This window comes from Kogia breviceps, chromosome 4 (genome assembly GCF_026419965.1).
Source record: "Kogia breviceps isolate mKogBre1 chromosome 4, mKogBre1 haplotype 1, whole genome shotgun sequence".
In the NCBI taxonomy this organism is placed as follows: domain Eukaryota; kingdom Metazoa; phylum Chordata; class Mammalia; order Artiodactyla; family Physeteridae; genus Kogia; species Kogia breviceps.
In genome coordinates this window covers 75423532-75439555 of record NC_081313.1, presented here as the reverse complement: position 1 = coordinate 75439555, position 16024 = coordinate 75423532, and the positions used below count along the sequence as shown (strand labels likewise).

The following is a 16024-nucleotide window of genomic DNA, read 5'->3' as shown; positions in this document are numbered from 1 at the left end:
AGCCCGTGAGCCACTAAGCCCGTGAGCCATGGCCGCTAGGCCTGCGTGTCCGGAGCCTGTGCTCCGCAACGAGAGAGGCCACAACAGTGAGAGGCCCGCATACCGCAAAAATAAATAAATAAATAAATAAAGTAGTCAAAATTAATTATTTGGTTAAACAGTAGCATAAAGAATCTATGAAATTTAGTTTATGTTTTCCGAGAGACAATTTTCCTTGGATCTCTTCATTTCTGCACGTGTCTGAGCAAAGGCATTGACAGCTTTTGTTCTGGACCATCTTTTTGAGGATGTCTGTATAGGAAACAGCCTTGGGAGATAGAGATTGTATCTTCCTCCAAGGCAGAGGGCAGATTTGTTTGTGTCAAGGTACTTTCACCTTCCTTTCCCTACTAGTGGCAAAGGATGAGCAGGTTTGCTAGCAACCCCCTCATAAGATTGGGCTTCATAAGTTTGAGGTTCCACAGCTATGATACAATGTCACTATGTGCTCAGCCTCTACCCATGGCGTATCAACATTGCCTCTTTGGTATTTGAGGGGCAGGAGAAACAGATGAAAACATGAAGCTCATGCTGCTTGCTGTAACCTGAGTAATAAAATCCTTTGTCTCTTACCCAGGAGTCTAGTGTCTTCTGGCTGCAACCATGTAGCAGGCTGACTTTTTAACTTGCAACTCAGAGTAAAATCACAGACTCTTGAGAGTTCTTGACGTTGTTCTCCAGCTTTTGTAACTTAACTATATTTAATGCCCTGAATGATTTCTGCTGTCCATAAAAAAAAGTTTGCCTAATTCCACGTGACTTAATTGTGTGCTGCAAACTGATAGTATTTTTATTATAGAATATCCATACTATATGGTCTTAGAGAAGGACTGAGATTGTTTGTTTGTTTGTTTGTTTATTTTTAATGGAGATTAAATTTTACTCTTTTCCATAAGCCATGTACATTTGTTCACTTGGACAGTGTTGTTCTCCAAACGTACCTTGGCCTTTTTGACATCTGCATCTTTTTCAGTCTCAATCTATATCCTCTAACATCATCTTTATCAAAATCTAAGTAGTGTGTCTTATTAGATATTCCCATGTGTAAATGATTCCTTCCTTCCTACCTAATTCTTTAGACATATGGAGGGTCACAAAAAATTTTTAACCCTCACAGTCAACTCAAGACTTGTATCACTATAATTCTGAAAGTTCTCGTATAACTGTCTACAGTTCCTAGAAAACAAATAAACATCATATTTAAATTCTAGTACTTCATATTACCAGTAAGATTTCTAGTTCCATTAAGCGAGAACCTGTGAAAAGCCTCTCACCACAATGTCCTAGATGTAGAAGCAGTGAAAAATCTACTTTCTCCTCAGTGATGGATAGGACAGAATTCAGAAATTTGAGTTTATTGCCTGGGAGCCTTCCTTAATAAACAGCTTTGGATATGCTTAAGATTTAAGTTTTAAAGAAACGAATTTTGACTTTAGCCTATAGTCTAAACCAAAAGCCCTTCTGTTTTCTTAAGTGTTTTCCTACTGAATATTGAATTTTGTCTTGAGCTGAGAGGTACTATATATGTTTCACAACTGCTGTTTTAGTTATGTGTATTTCTCTCTTAAGGAGATTATTATAGCAGTCATTCAGTAGAAATTGTATTTAAGACTTGCTCCTGAAATGCTCTATCATTTTTATGTAAATTAAACTTATTGTGTAAGTAAAATAAACTGAGATGTCATTTTCTTTTTAGAATGCAGTGCCATAAGTACACAAAAGAATACTCTTTACCTTCAAATAGTTACATTTTTGTAATCAAATGCTTTTGCTAATATGTATATATATATTTTACTGTCTACATATAGCTTTATAAAAACATATAGGCTTTAATAAATTTGGTTAATTTCTCTAAATTTAGAAAGATACTTTCAGTTTTAGGAAGCAGGAGAGTGGTGTGAAAGGGTAATTTTCAAAATAGAAGTCTTTAATATATGTACATTGGAGGAAAAGGCCAAGGAATAATATTTCTGGTAGACACAGAAAGACTAGAAAGGCTATCATGTTACATAGTAAATAGAATGGTAAAAACTCAGCATGTAACTTGTCAAATTTTCTCAACTGTCTCTTTCATGTCAATACTGAATTATTATTAAATGGAAAATTTGTAATCCAGCAGAAATTCTAATGAAAGATTTGATTTTCTTGCCTAATTTGGGTCTTTGCATTTCCTTTGATATTTGTTTACTTCTTTAAAAATCAATAAATTGTCAATGTGCTTATTAGTAAGAGGATAGCAGTGGTTGGATAGTCTTACAAGCTTGGTTTTTTATTCGTGGATAGGATCACACTTACAAAAAACAGAAAAAGTAAGGGCATAATTATTTTTCCTGGACCTAAATTAGTAATATGTCTTGTAAAATAGTGGAAACTTACTGAAAAATATTGCATCTAAAAAAATGGAATTTATTGAAGAATGTGGGCCAGCAGTGTCTTTTGGGGATTTTTCCAGTGGCCATATTTAGGTACTTGAAATAGGAGCAACTTAAAATAAAGAATAATAATATAAATTATTATTTTAATATTCAAATATTTGAATATAATGTGATTATCTGTGTATAACTATTACCTTCATATAAGGTGAAATTCTCACATCTTATATTGTGACAGAAACAAAGGTCTGGCTATCAGGAGATCTGGGTCATAGTTCTGGCTCAGCACTATCTATCTGTGTGACTGGGAAAATATAAGATGAGCCTAGGACATCATCTTTTTCTGGAAAGCAAACATTTAATCTACTGGAAGTATGTGAAAAGGACAGAGAAACCAACTTGAAAGGATTTCCTTTGGCCAAAATTGGGACAATTTGAGGATAAAACAGGATTCTATTGATTATAAAACATTTAATAAAAAGTCATGATTCCATAACATTTTAAAATATATAGTTAATTTGCTATCGTAAGATAAAAATTATCTGAAAATTGTTAATCAAAAGGAGAGAATTAAGTAGCTAGACTTTTTATTAGGAACTGTTGTTCATTTGCAGGTGAGGAAGGAATGTTCTACTTTACCAAAGAATACTGGCTACTAAAAGTAAAAAAATATGACAAAATTAGAAAATCACCATAATTCTAAAGATGTTCCCTCAAGATTCCCATTTCCTGCTTATTCAATCAAACACTAATCTAGGAGCTACTGTGAAGGGACTTTGCAGATGTAATTAAGGTTACTAGTCAGCTGATCTTAAGATAGGGAGATTGTCCTGGATTATCTGGGTGGATTCAGTACAATCACAAGTGTAATTAAAAGCGGAAGAGAAAGGCAGAAGAGTCAGTCACAGAAATTCTGCAGAAGAGGCAGGAAGAGAGATTCCAAGCATGAGGATTCAACACACCATTGCTGGCTTTGAGATAGAGGACCCACTTGCAGGAACCAGAGAGAGACCTGTAGGAGCTAAGGATACCTCTGAATTGACAGTCAGCAAGGAAAACGAGGATCTCAGTACTACAGCTTCAGTGAACTGGATTTTGTCAACAACCTGAATGAGCTCGGAAGGGGACTTTCTCCAGAACCTCCTGATAAGAGCCCATGGCTGACACCTTGATTTTGGCCTTGTGAAACCTAGAGCAGAGAAACCAGTAGAATCAACCCAGATTTGTGATCTATAAATTGTGAGATGCTAAATTGTGTTTAAGCTATTAAGTTTGTGGTAATGTGTTAAATTAGTAATAGAAAACTACCACACAACCCCTTAATGAAATGATTGATTTAGATGAGGATCATGAATGGATACTAATTTAATTTCATCAGGTGAAAGGATGTGAGGGAATATTTGCCCAGTGTATTTGTACAGAATATTTGCAAAGTATTTCCAAAGTATCACCTCACAGATTTCTTGCAATTGTAAGGGGGAAAAATATGTACCTTGAAATAGAGATCTAGCTGTCAGCACATTACCTAAATGAACAAAGTTAGTATCACTATTAATAGAAGAACTTGACGTTATGTGTCTTCTGATATGATGCAGTTTGAAGTACACAGCATTAACCGTGAATATTCTTGCTATGTATATTGAATCTGATGCTAATCAGACCTTTAGATGTGTCTTCCATTTTCGTGAAATATAAGAATAGAGGGAAAAGTAAATGACACCACAAGGACACAGTCCAGAACATGGGACATGTAAAACACGATGCCATTAAAAATACTGAAAAGATTTATGTGTTGGAGGTAAAGAAACTGTTGTAGATGAAAATAAACAAGGAGACAGCAACCAGTTTCAGTGTATGAACGTTGATGGGATTTTTGTTAAAAAAAAAAAAAAAAAGCAAACAAAAAGCCTCTACACTCTTTAGGGGCAACTGAGGAAGAATTGTTCGTTTCTTTAGGTGTGATAATATTATGTATTACAGTTATGTAGGAAAATGTCCTTATTCTTAGATGATGCTTGTGAAATATTTAGGAAGAAGGTCATGATGCCTGCAAGCTATTTTTAAACGCTTCTTGAGAAGGAGGAAAAAACCACAGAAATAAACAGAAAGCATATATGGCAAAATGCTGTTAACAGTTGTTTAGTCAAGGTGGGAGATGTAAAAGTGTTTATTGTACTATTTTTCAACATTTCTGTGTATTTGAAAAGTTTCACAAGTTGAGTATTGGGGAAGAAGAAGCTGGTGATAGGAAACTTGGAGGAGCTTTGTGTTTGTGAGTGTGGCTTGTTCCCTGTCAGGCTATACTTCAGTGTTCTTGGACTGTACCATTTTATTTGGGACCCTTCAAATACTAGAATTTGGAGTACTTCTTTCTGGGGTAACAATATCCATTCTAGCACTTGAGTTGTCTCCAAATAGTTTGTTCCATTTCTTTAGAAATACCTTACTTAGTATTTTGCCTGGGGCATAAATGCTTTTGGCATCACAGAGGAAATGAACTAGGTGGGTGAGTATTATGACAGTTTCTATGAGTCTCTCATACTCCTATATGTCTTATTGGATATGCCAAGATTACAAGAGTCTGCCTGCTGTTTACCTGGGCCATTTCTCAAGACTTGTGTTTGCAACAGGCAGTATTGAAGCATGAAGTTTGGTCTTCCTCTGGGACAAAGAACAGGCTTGCTTACAGCTTGCTAGCAAATGGTGGGCTCCCCAAACTCGGTATTCCTCAGCTTCTACCTGAACTGCTCTGTGTGCAGCATCCATCTAGGGTCACATCATGTTGTGCCTCAGGGACTTGGGGTCCAGGGAACCAGTGCAAATATGCTGATGCTATGCTGTGATTAATAGTCCTTTATCTATGACCCAGAAGTTTTGTGTCTGTTGTTAGCACCCATGAAATAGTAACAGGCTAGCTGATTAGTTTGTAACTAGGGCAAAAGCAAATCTCAGACCTGTCAGTGTAATCCCTCTGTTTTCAGTCTGACTTCTCACTTCCACTCTTCACTGGATCTGCATTTTCGAAGCCTTGAAGCCCCTGAGGTTCTGCTGGGCCAGTAACCTACTTTCCTAGTTTAAATGGATGGCACTACCATTCATCCAGTTTTGTAAGGCAGAAACTACATAGTCCTTTCACTCTTCATGTTTAACTTCATGTGACCAGGTCTTGTTATTATACCTTTTTACATCACATCTTTTTTCCATCTCTATTGCTATTGGTTTAGCTTAGGTCTATATCATCTCTTAAACTAGATTACTGCAGTTCAGCTTCATGCTGAAATGCATCCCCCTGTCAGAATTCATATGTTGAAGCTCTAACCTCTTATGTGATTGTATTTGGAGATAAGGCTGTTAGAAATTAATTAAGGTTAAATGTGGTCACAAGGGTGGGGCCCTAATCTGATACGACTGGTACCTTTATAAGAAAAGATATCTCTCTCTCTCTCTTCCCCCCTCCCTCTCTCTCTCCCTTTCTGTCTCTCTCTCTCTCTTCCCCAGTTCATGTACACACTGAGGGAAGGCCATGTGAGGACAGAGCAAGAGGTAATTGTCTACCAGCCAGAAAGAGCCCTCTTACCAGGAACTTAATCAGCCAGCACCTAGATCTGGTACTTCCCAGCCTTTAGAACTGTGAGAAATAAATTTCTGTTGCTTATGCCACCTAGTCTGTGGTACTTTGTTATGGCAGCCTGATCAGACTAAGATACTACCTTCAATGTGGCCCATCCATGCCTGCCCCCCTCCTTCCACCTCCATCTTTGAACCTTTTCTCAATACTGCTACCAGAGATGTACGTTAAAGCTGCAACTATAAGCACGTTTGCCTGTTTTTAGAACCTTTATGTGTTTCCGTACAAAATGAATTTCAAACTGCTTGCCTTGTTATACCAGACCTTTCATGAGTTGGCCCTTGCATATTTTTCTGGCTTTATCACTTGCCTCCTCTCTTGCCCCAGTTCCCACTCACCCTATGCTTGAGCTATATAAACCTACTTGTGGTTTTCTAATATGCCATGCTGTTTTATATCTCTGGGCCTCTACTCATGCAGGGAGCATTTGGTGCCAGGGATGCAGCTTTACCACCCTCCCTCCCATCTGCTTGCAGAATATTTATTCATCTTTCAAGCTTAGACCAAACTCTAAGAAAACTTTCTCTGTTCCACATAGGATAGAATGGACCTCTCTCTTTTTTGTGTCTCAAATTTGCTTTTAAAATAATTCTATTATAACCCGTATCATATATTATTTCTCTTAGTGTGTAATGTATCTTTCTCCTTTTACTAGATGTGTTGGGGACTTACCTAAGGTTAAATAGATAGTGTATTAGTCAGGGTTCTCCAGAGAAACAAAACCAATAGGTTGTACATATAGAGAAAAATACATTTATTTTAAGCAGTTTGCTTATGTAATTATGGAGGCTAGGTGAGTCCAAAATCTGATGGGGAGGCCAGCAGGCTAGAGAACCAGGCAAGAGTTTGATGCTGCAGTTTGATTTCAAAAACAGTCTGCAGGCAGAATTCCCTCTTGCTCTGGGGAGATCAACTTTTATTCTTTTAAGCCCTTCAACTGATTGGATGGGGCCTACCCTCATTAGGGAGGTCAATCTGCTTTACTTAAAGTACACTGATTTACATGTAAATCTCATTCAAAAACACCCTCACAGAAACAGCCAGAATAACATTTGACCATGTATCTGAGCACCATAGCCAGCCAAGGTGCCCCATAAAATTAACCATCACAGATAGTGATCATACCTAGATGTAATTTAGTCAGAATATGCCATAAGACCTCGCATAGCCTTCCTCAGCCTCGGGGTGGAGTCATTCTCTGCAGGGATTCAAGCCCACAATGTGATGCCTACTGTTTTTTTCCCACTAGAACCCCACAATTTCTTTCTGTCCTGATTAATTGCTTTCCATGCACAGAAACAAGGGTGATATGTATTTGTACTATGGCATGATAGGCATTAGGCAGCTATGTTTTTTTCCATTATAGCCAGGAACTTTTCTAAGCTTTCAGTCATTAAGGTTTACAGTTTCACAGTGACCAGCCTGCTAGGAGTTGTATATTGCATGATTTGATGGCCCAGCAGGGAACAATTCCTGGAAATTCCTCCCCAAATCTATCTTTTGTAGTAGATGTAACCTGATAAATAAGAATCAAAAGATACTGGTATACTACTAGAGTTCCATTCATTCATCGGCATTTGGTCCTTTTCAGCATCATAGTGAAAGACCAAAATGTCTCCAGTTTGATGCTACTCAGGTTAGACCTTGTCAGGTTCCAAAACAGAGGCAGTTTTGGCAAACATATAGCTTCATCTCATTGGACATTTACTGTTGTAAGACACAATAGAAGAACTGTATTGTCATACCAGCATCCTCCCCAACCCCATCTTCCTCAGATCCCTTGCAAAAGCAGAGAATTCAATTGCGTGGGGACCCTCCTTTGGTCCCCTTCTTGTTGAGTGTGAGCATACACTTGTGAAGGTCTATAAGCTAGCCCTTCTTGACTTTATTTCTACCCATTTTCGATAACAGATGTTCAGTTGCCTGCTCCAGCTTTCTGTAAACCTCTATGCTAAGCATGATAAGCAACATGATATGTGCATTTGAGGTGTTGTTTCTTCACCCATGGTTGGACACTCTGTTCCATAAAATGCAGTTTTTGACCTGAAAGCTTTCCAAATCGGTTCTGTGTTTTTTGCTCCAGTCTTTTTATTGTGTTCTGAGTGTTTAACATCTACCTCCAAGTATGCAAAGCTCAGTCCAGAGTGTCTATACCTCTCATGACCATTATAGTCTCCTGGGGATGTGGGCAGTGGTCCAGTATAGTTCACTTGCCAGCTGTGTGTGGAGCCTTCACTGTAGGAAATCTGCCTCATAGCTGTTTGCAGTCTGTCTTATCATTGGTGGATGGTACAGTCCTTGTTGGCATTTTGTATCTCAGAACGTACAAGAAGAATAAGCTGACTGTCAGCCGCTGTTGCACGGCTACAGCTCTTCTGTGTCCATATATTTTTATAAGCCAAAGTGGCAACGTTGAGTTGAGTGAGCGTACTAAGTATCCACCTGTTTGTTAGAGTCACCTTATGATTATTTTGATGGGAATCCACACGTCCTACTTTAAATAAAGAGTCCCTTAAATTCCCATAGGGTCATGCCCCTTACTTATGGGCATCTGCCATAGGCTCCAGTCTGCATTTCTGAATTACTTGCCTAGTTCACTTTTCCATAGCCCATCTGTCTGACCTTGTGACCAAGCCATTCACTGGTACCCATGAGTTACACAAACTGCAGGGCCCATGGGGTTGTCTAATTCTCCTGTCACTGAAAGGATAACAACGTGTACTTCTGCCCACTGAGATGATTTATTCTAATCTTCTTTAATCAGAGTTTCTTCCATCAGTTGGTCACAGTGTGGAAGCTTTCCAAACAGGATGCTGTCTGTCACCTTGGAACTGACATCTGTAAACCAAGCAGCTTTTTGTTTGTCAACTAGGGGCTGCTAATAGGACACTCCCCGTGTGGCACTAGGATCCACTAGTCATCCAGGTACCTCCAAAGTTGGTCCTAAGGGAAAAGAGACTATCTGCTAATAAATATATATCTTCTTGTTTTCCTCTGATAGATGTTCCTGTATCAGCCATTTCCATTTCATTATGGAAATTTTCTTTGCACTGCCTACTTTATTAGAACGTTTTTCTGACATTACACAAAACATTATGGGTAGCTCAGATCTCAAGATTATTTCCTTCAGTTGTGGAGGCAGTTTCAGCTAATGACCGGTAACAAGCCATTGTCTTTCAAACAGCATGTACTGTGTTGCTGCATCTGGACATTTTCTTGTCTAAAACCCAGCAGTCACTGCTGGGCAGCACTCATAGACTTTTGCCATAAGTTCCAGTCCAGATGAGTGAATTCAAGTTAGAAAAACTTCCAAAATTATATATAAGGGTAGATTATAAGAACCCACATATATTGACTGGGCTACTATGGCCTTCTGTAATTCAGACACAGCCTGCTGTTGCTCAGGCCTTCATTTAAATATGACCTTCTTTCAGATAGCTTTATGGGTAGGAGCTAGCAATATTCCCAGGTATAGAATATGTACCCTCTATAATCACAGCAACCCAGCTGAGTGTTGTGCTTCTTGTTTGGTTTCTGAGGTAGGCAATGACAGCTATTTATTGCTAGTTACCTGTGGAATATCACCAGTGGCTCCTGTCTAAGTTATTTATCAAAACTTTAACATATGAGCAGACCCTCAGATCTTTGTTGAATTTACCCATCAAATTATTAACCAAATAATGAGAGTAAACTGGTGAATTCAGATAATCTTGTGGCAAAACAACAAATATGGGATCCTTCCCACATGAAGGTAAATAGTAGTTGACTCTTTTCTGATAGATATCAAGAAAAAAGCATTTGCAAGATCAAAAAAAAAAATCTTCCTTTAAATAATATTGAAAAACTACTGCCCTGTTTTTGACTTGTAGAATGAGAGGATAATAGAGAAATATATAATTTTTCCTGATGAACTTGGTTAGCTGGGTAGAAAAACAAATAAGATAAACGCTAACTCCAATGTAAAAAGCTAGAACATGTAATAACTAAGGCCAGATGGGGATTAGTTATGTGTCTAATAACAAGTGAGTAAGACAGTGGTGTGAGGTGGTTAAAAATCATTGGTTGGATGGTTTGTACTGAGCCGGAGCCTACCGGGTCACCGGGAATAAACACGCACGAGTGCACATAAGCACAGTTTATTAAATGAAGATGCGGACTCAACCAGTGGAAGACTTTTTTTCAATCAGCATTTGCACACTTAACGAGAGAACAGTTTTCAACTAAAGTAGACAATTAGTTCTTAGGCAGGATTTCCGAAAGAGACTCAGCCAGAGCTGTGATGGTGTTCTTGGTTAGCAGTTGTAGCCTGGCATGACAGGTAACTGTTACTTCTCAGCAAGCATTTGTCAAGAATCAAGTCATTGCCTCCTGTCAGGAATCCATATGTGCATTGCATAGAACAACAGACTGGAGACACGAGGCCTCAACCTGCTAAAGTGGGTGTCTACTCCTCCACGCTCAAAGATTTAAGATAGGGTGTTAAAGTTAAGTGTTTTATTAGAGTACAAGTAGGCTCAATTTGCATATGTTTTATGGTAAATTTTAAAATAAAAGAACTCACTGTATATTACCCAAATGCATTATTTTTTGCTTTTTTAAATTAGGCTATGATTTTGCCTTTATTATTAAATGTTATCTCTGGACCAGTTTTATCTACAAAATGTCATCTATACATAGCTCTCCAGGACCTAACCTCTCTTATAAGTAGGCAGGTACCTATACTAAATGTGACTGTAAGCCACTGTCTATCTTTTGTTCACTCTGACACTTTACACCTTGTAAGTTGTTTCATCTGACTGTGATGGTAAAGGCTGTGTATGATAGCCACTAAAGTGGGAATAAGGAGTACATATGCTTGCAAAAGCTTCATGATTATTAATATATTTTGATACTGTTTTATTGCTACGGTTACCCAATCATAATTGACATCATAGATTTTAAAATAATATGTAATGTGTATGTTAGTAATTCTGTGGGAAATAACAAAAAATAAATTTGCCTAGCTTCTCATTTCTCTTTTATTCTGTTTTCACATGTGCAGTTATGCTATGACCTTTTATTTTTTTTATCTCACTTTCTCTACTGCTTTTTTCTAGCCAACATTTAAACATGCATAAGTCTCTCCCATCTTAATGATTTTTAGTTCTTGTTTTGTTCGTTCACTTAGCAATGTTTGACAGTGTGACTTCCTTCTTTTCAAAATATTGTCTTAACTATGCCCTCATGTAATGATATTCTCTGGTTTTCTTCTTAACCTCCGTGAACACTTGTTCTTCATCTCCTTTGAACCTTCTAGTACTTTTGTCAATCCGTTAATGTGAGGTGGATCAGGAGTCAGTTCTAGGTCTTCTGTTTCTCTCTATTCATTTTCCCTTGGTGAATGATTATGCTCCCATAGCCTCTGATGCCATCTTTGAGTTATTTGACTCTAAATCCTAATCTACATCCCTATCTCCCTGTGCTCTGGACTGGACACCTTCACTTGGCATTTCATTAGGCACCTCACACTCTGCTTGTGTAAAACTGAACTGATTGGTCAGCTTTCCATTCCCCAGGAAACGTTTTCCTATATATCAGTAATCTATCTAGTCATTCAGGCTAGCTACCTAGGAGTTAAGCTTGAGTTTTTCCTCTCCCTCAATTTGTACAGCTCACCACTCTTTCTACTTTCCTACTCACTGGTTCCCTAATCCTCTCCATCCATGGTGAGTCCATGTTAGTCTCAGGGTTCTTTTCCTTGTTTGTTTATTCATTCATTCATTTAGTCATTAATTTAAAACTTTTTTTTTTTTTTTGACTGCCTACTCTGAGCCAAGCGGTGTTCTGGGTACTGAGGATATCACACAGTCAACAAAACAGATAAGCATTGAGTGGAGATCACATTTTTTGTGGAGAAGGGAAAGACAGATAATAAACAAAATAAATAGTATTTAGCTGTTGAAGTGTTTTGGAAAAAATAAAAGTTGTGGGTCAGGATGGGTTGAGTCTAAGCACCGTGCCCAGGAGCACTTCAGCATTAAGAAATTGTGGAGAAGAGGAGTCAACAGCAGAGACCAAGAAGAGCAGGCCATAGAGGCAAGAGTAAAACAGTGAGACTGTGATATCCTTAAAGCCATGTGAATAATATATATCTAGGAGAAGGAATGATGATTTCTATAGATTCAATCAAACAGATCAGTGAGGGTGCTCTGATTGGAGTTCTGACTCGTCTCCCTGGCTAAGTGTAATCCTTGACAGCTCCATTCTGAAGCCAAAATGTTATTCCAAAGTTATAAAGTTTATTATCTTTTATTTCTCAGTGACTTTAGGATAAAGGTCAAACTACTTCATATGGCCTACACATCTCAAGTGGATGTGTGTAGCTTCATTTTCCTTTGTCATACTCTATACTCAAGCCATTATGAGCTTCTTGGGTTACTTGAAGTTATTTTTCTTACAGCTTTAATAAGACCTCTATTTTTTGCATGAAACATTTCTTCCCTCCTGATCTAACTGCTACTCATTCTTCAGATAATAGCTTAAGTATCTCTTCTTTAGTGAGTCTTTTGCTAACCTAGAATTAGGTTAGATTCTCAGAGATCCTGATATTACTGTCATTACTCATATTATACTTTGTTTTTTCCTTGAGTTTAATGTCTGTCTCTCTTAGATATGTCTTTCTGTCTAAACTGTAAGCTAAATGAAGTCAGAGGCTCTGTTCATTTGGTTTACTACATTATTCCTGGTGCCCAGCACAGAGTCTGGCTCAGGACCAGCACTCAATAATATTTTTTGATTGACTATAGAATAAAATGACAATATGATATTTCTGTTCAGTACTGTTATGGGACTTAAGTATTTTTCCTGTTTTGACTTCAGATATTTATATACTTAGGTAAAATGGGAAGACTTGGCATTAAAGTAGTAACAAATTCACTTATAAAAAGTATGTATTTGGTAGAAAAATCTAACAGTCTTAGATAGACTGGAAAAGAGAAGATTGTAGAGAACTTGATCATAGTTATAGATCCCTTCAAGGTAACACTATAAATGAAGGGAGGGAATTATTTTATTCTCTGAAGATTGTAGGAAAGGAGCAGTTGCCTAAAGCTAAGGAAAACGTTTAAGCTGAAGATTCAGAAAAAAGTTCTCTGCTTGTGTACTGGGAGAATTGACGGACAATGGAACAGCCTTTAGAAGCACCCAAAGCAGTGAATTTTGAAGATACCACATTCAAGATATAATTAGCTGTAGCCTTAGGGATGTACTCCTTTCTCTTGTGTTATTCTGAAGAACTGATCATACTTCTTTTGCTTAATATTCAGAGCTTATCCTATGCTGTATGGCTTTTAAAGTTCCCTCTACAGATTTCAGATATGACTAAAGAGAGCAAGAACAAGGTAAATGACTTACTTAAGAACATTTAGTGCATTATTATTAGGTCCTATATTCATAGTTCTCAATCACACTGCCTGCCAGTATCATACATTGGAAACTTTGATTCAACAGTATATTCATGGAAAATTTTTTTTGTATCTTTGGCCAAGTATTATCGTAACGTAATATACAATTTTTATTATAGTGTAGCTAGATTTGGGGTTTTTTAAAAAAGTATTTAGACCAAACCATTTTTTATAATGCTCTAAATTAGTGTTTTAAACATGATAAATTTTTTCTAGGAAGTAAGTTGAGCATTTAGGAAGGTCATCACTTTTTTTTCCTCACCAAAGTAGTTTTTAGTAAGTTAGTTGTGTAGTTTGATAAAGGGTAGGTTAGGGATTGTAATATTTACCATCTAATTTAAGATACTGATTTTTAAAGAGCTCTCCAAGAAAACCAGCTGATTTTTTCATTTTAAAGTTATATAGACAATATACTACATTTTCTTACTCAGAAATAACTGATGTATTAGTACAAATCCCTGCACTCTGCACTCTCTGCTATGTCAGGCTGTTTGCCATACGGTGAACATTGCTTATTGTTGTCTGAGACGTTGTGTGTGCCGTCTCTTCCACCTGGTCTATCCCTCTTCCTTTCACACACTGGGCTCTTTGTCTTCTTCAGAAGCCCTGTCAGACCCATATTTTTAAGTTTCACGTGATCACCTTTATTGGGAAGGGTGGCGGGGTTCCTTGACACAACCTTCTTTTTGTGTTCTACACTAGTCTAGGTAGTTGCCATTTTATACGAGACTTTCTCCCTTTGATCAACGTATTATTTCCTAAAACATTTAATAAAAGCCTGTAGTTCTTAGGTATTAAATTACTTGATACAACTTGATTATATAGTAGAAGCTCTATTAAGAAACTCCTAACTGGTTTCTTGCTAATTTACTGAAAGTTTGATTCACACTGAACATTATGACTAGCCTAGGGCATTCTCTAGTGGTCTGTTTCCCTCCAGCTGAGTTTATTCCCGAACTTGTTTATTCCAGTTCTGATTTTCATTATAATTGTGTAAACCAATGAAAACTGAAAGGAAAGAAACATATTTGGTTTTGTTTTGTTTTTTTTTTTTAACCTTTAATTTTATTTTTTTTAAATTGAAGTAGAGTTTATTTACAATATTATATTAGTTTCAGGGGTACACATAGTGATTCAGTGCTTTTATAGATTGTACTCAATTACACTCCATTTGAAGTTATTACAAAATAATGCCTGTATTTCTCTGTGCTGTACAATATATTCTTATTTTTTTAAATAGATCTTTACTGGAGTATGATCGCTTCACAATACTGTGTTAGTTACTGTTGTACACCAAAGTGAATCAGCCATATGCATACATATGTCCCCATATCCCCTCCGTCTTGAGCCTTTCTCCCACCCTCCCTATCCCACCCCTCTAGGTGGTCAAAAAGCACCTAGCTGATCTCCCTGTGCTATGCTGCTGCTTCCCACTAGCTAACTATTTTACATTCGGTAGTGTATATATGTTGATGCTACTCTCACTTTGCCCCAGCTTTCCCCTCCGACCCCAGTCCTCAAGTCCATTCTCTATGTCTACATCTTTATTCCTGCCCTGCAACTAGGTTCATCAGTAGCATTTTTTTTTTAGATTCCATATATATGCATTAGCATATGGTATTTGTTTTTCTTTTTCTGACTTACTTCACTCTGTATGACAGACTCTAGGTCCATCCACCTCACTACAAATAACTCAGTTTCATTTCCTTTTATGGCTGAGTAATATTCTGTTGTATATATGTGTCACATCTTCTATATCTATTCATCTGTTACGGGCATTTAGGTTGCTTCCATGACCTGGCTATTATAAATAATGCTGCAATGAACATTGGGGTGCATGTGTCTTTTTGAATTATGGTTTCCTCTGGATATATGCCACATAGTGGGATTGCTGGGTCATATGGTAGTTCTATTTTTAGTGTTTTAAGGAACCTCTGTACTGTTTTCCATAGTGGTTGTATCAATTTACATTCCCACCAACAGTGCAGGAGGGTTTCCTTTTCACCACACCCTCTCCAGCTATTGTTTGTAGATTTTTTAATAATGGCCATTCTGACCGGCATGGGGTGATACCTCGTTGTAGTTTTGATTTGCATTTCTCTCATAATTAGTGATGTTGAGCATCTTTTCATGTGCCTCTTGGCCATCTGTATGTCTTCCTTGGTGAAATGTCTATTTAGGTCTTCAGCCCATTTTTTAATTGGACTGTTTGTTTTTTTGATATTGAGCTGTTTGTATATTTTGGAGATTAATCCTTTGTTGTTTCATTTGCAAATATTTTCTCCCATTCATAGAGTTGTCTTTTTGTCTTGTTTATGGTTTCCTTTGCTGTGCAAATGCTTTTAAGTTTAAGTCCCTATTTGTTATTTTTATGAAGAAAATATTGAGTATTTGGAAATATTGGATAAAGGCAAGTACTAAAAGAAATTTTTGTCAAATTAGATATGAATGCAATAACTAAGAGATTATGTGTGTATGTATGTGTAGGGAGTTATAAAATCTAAATAAATTTTCACTCATTGCCTTGCAAGTATTTCTTACAT

At 37.2% G+C, this 16024-nt stretch overlaps 1 protein-coding gene across 15 annotated transcripts in view; it reads left to right on the top strand.

Moving 5' to 3' along the window:
• The window catches only part of ARB2A (ARB2 cotranscriptional regulator A), a 428393-nt gene that overhangs the window by 50090 nt on the left and 362279 nt on the right, over window positions 1-16024 (top strand). The window lies entirely within an intron of this gene.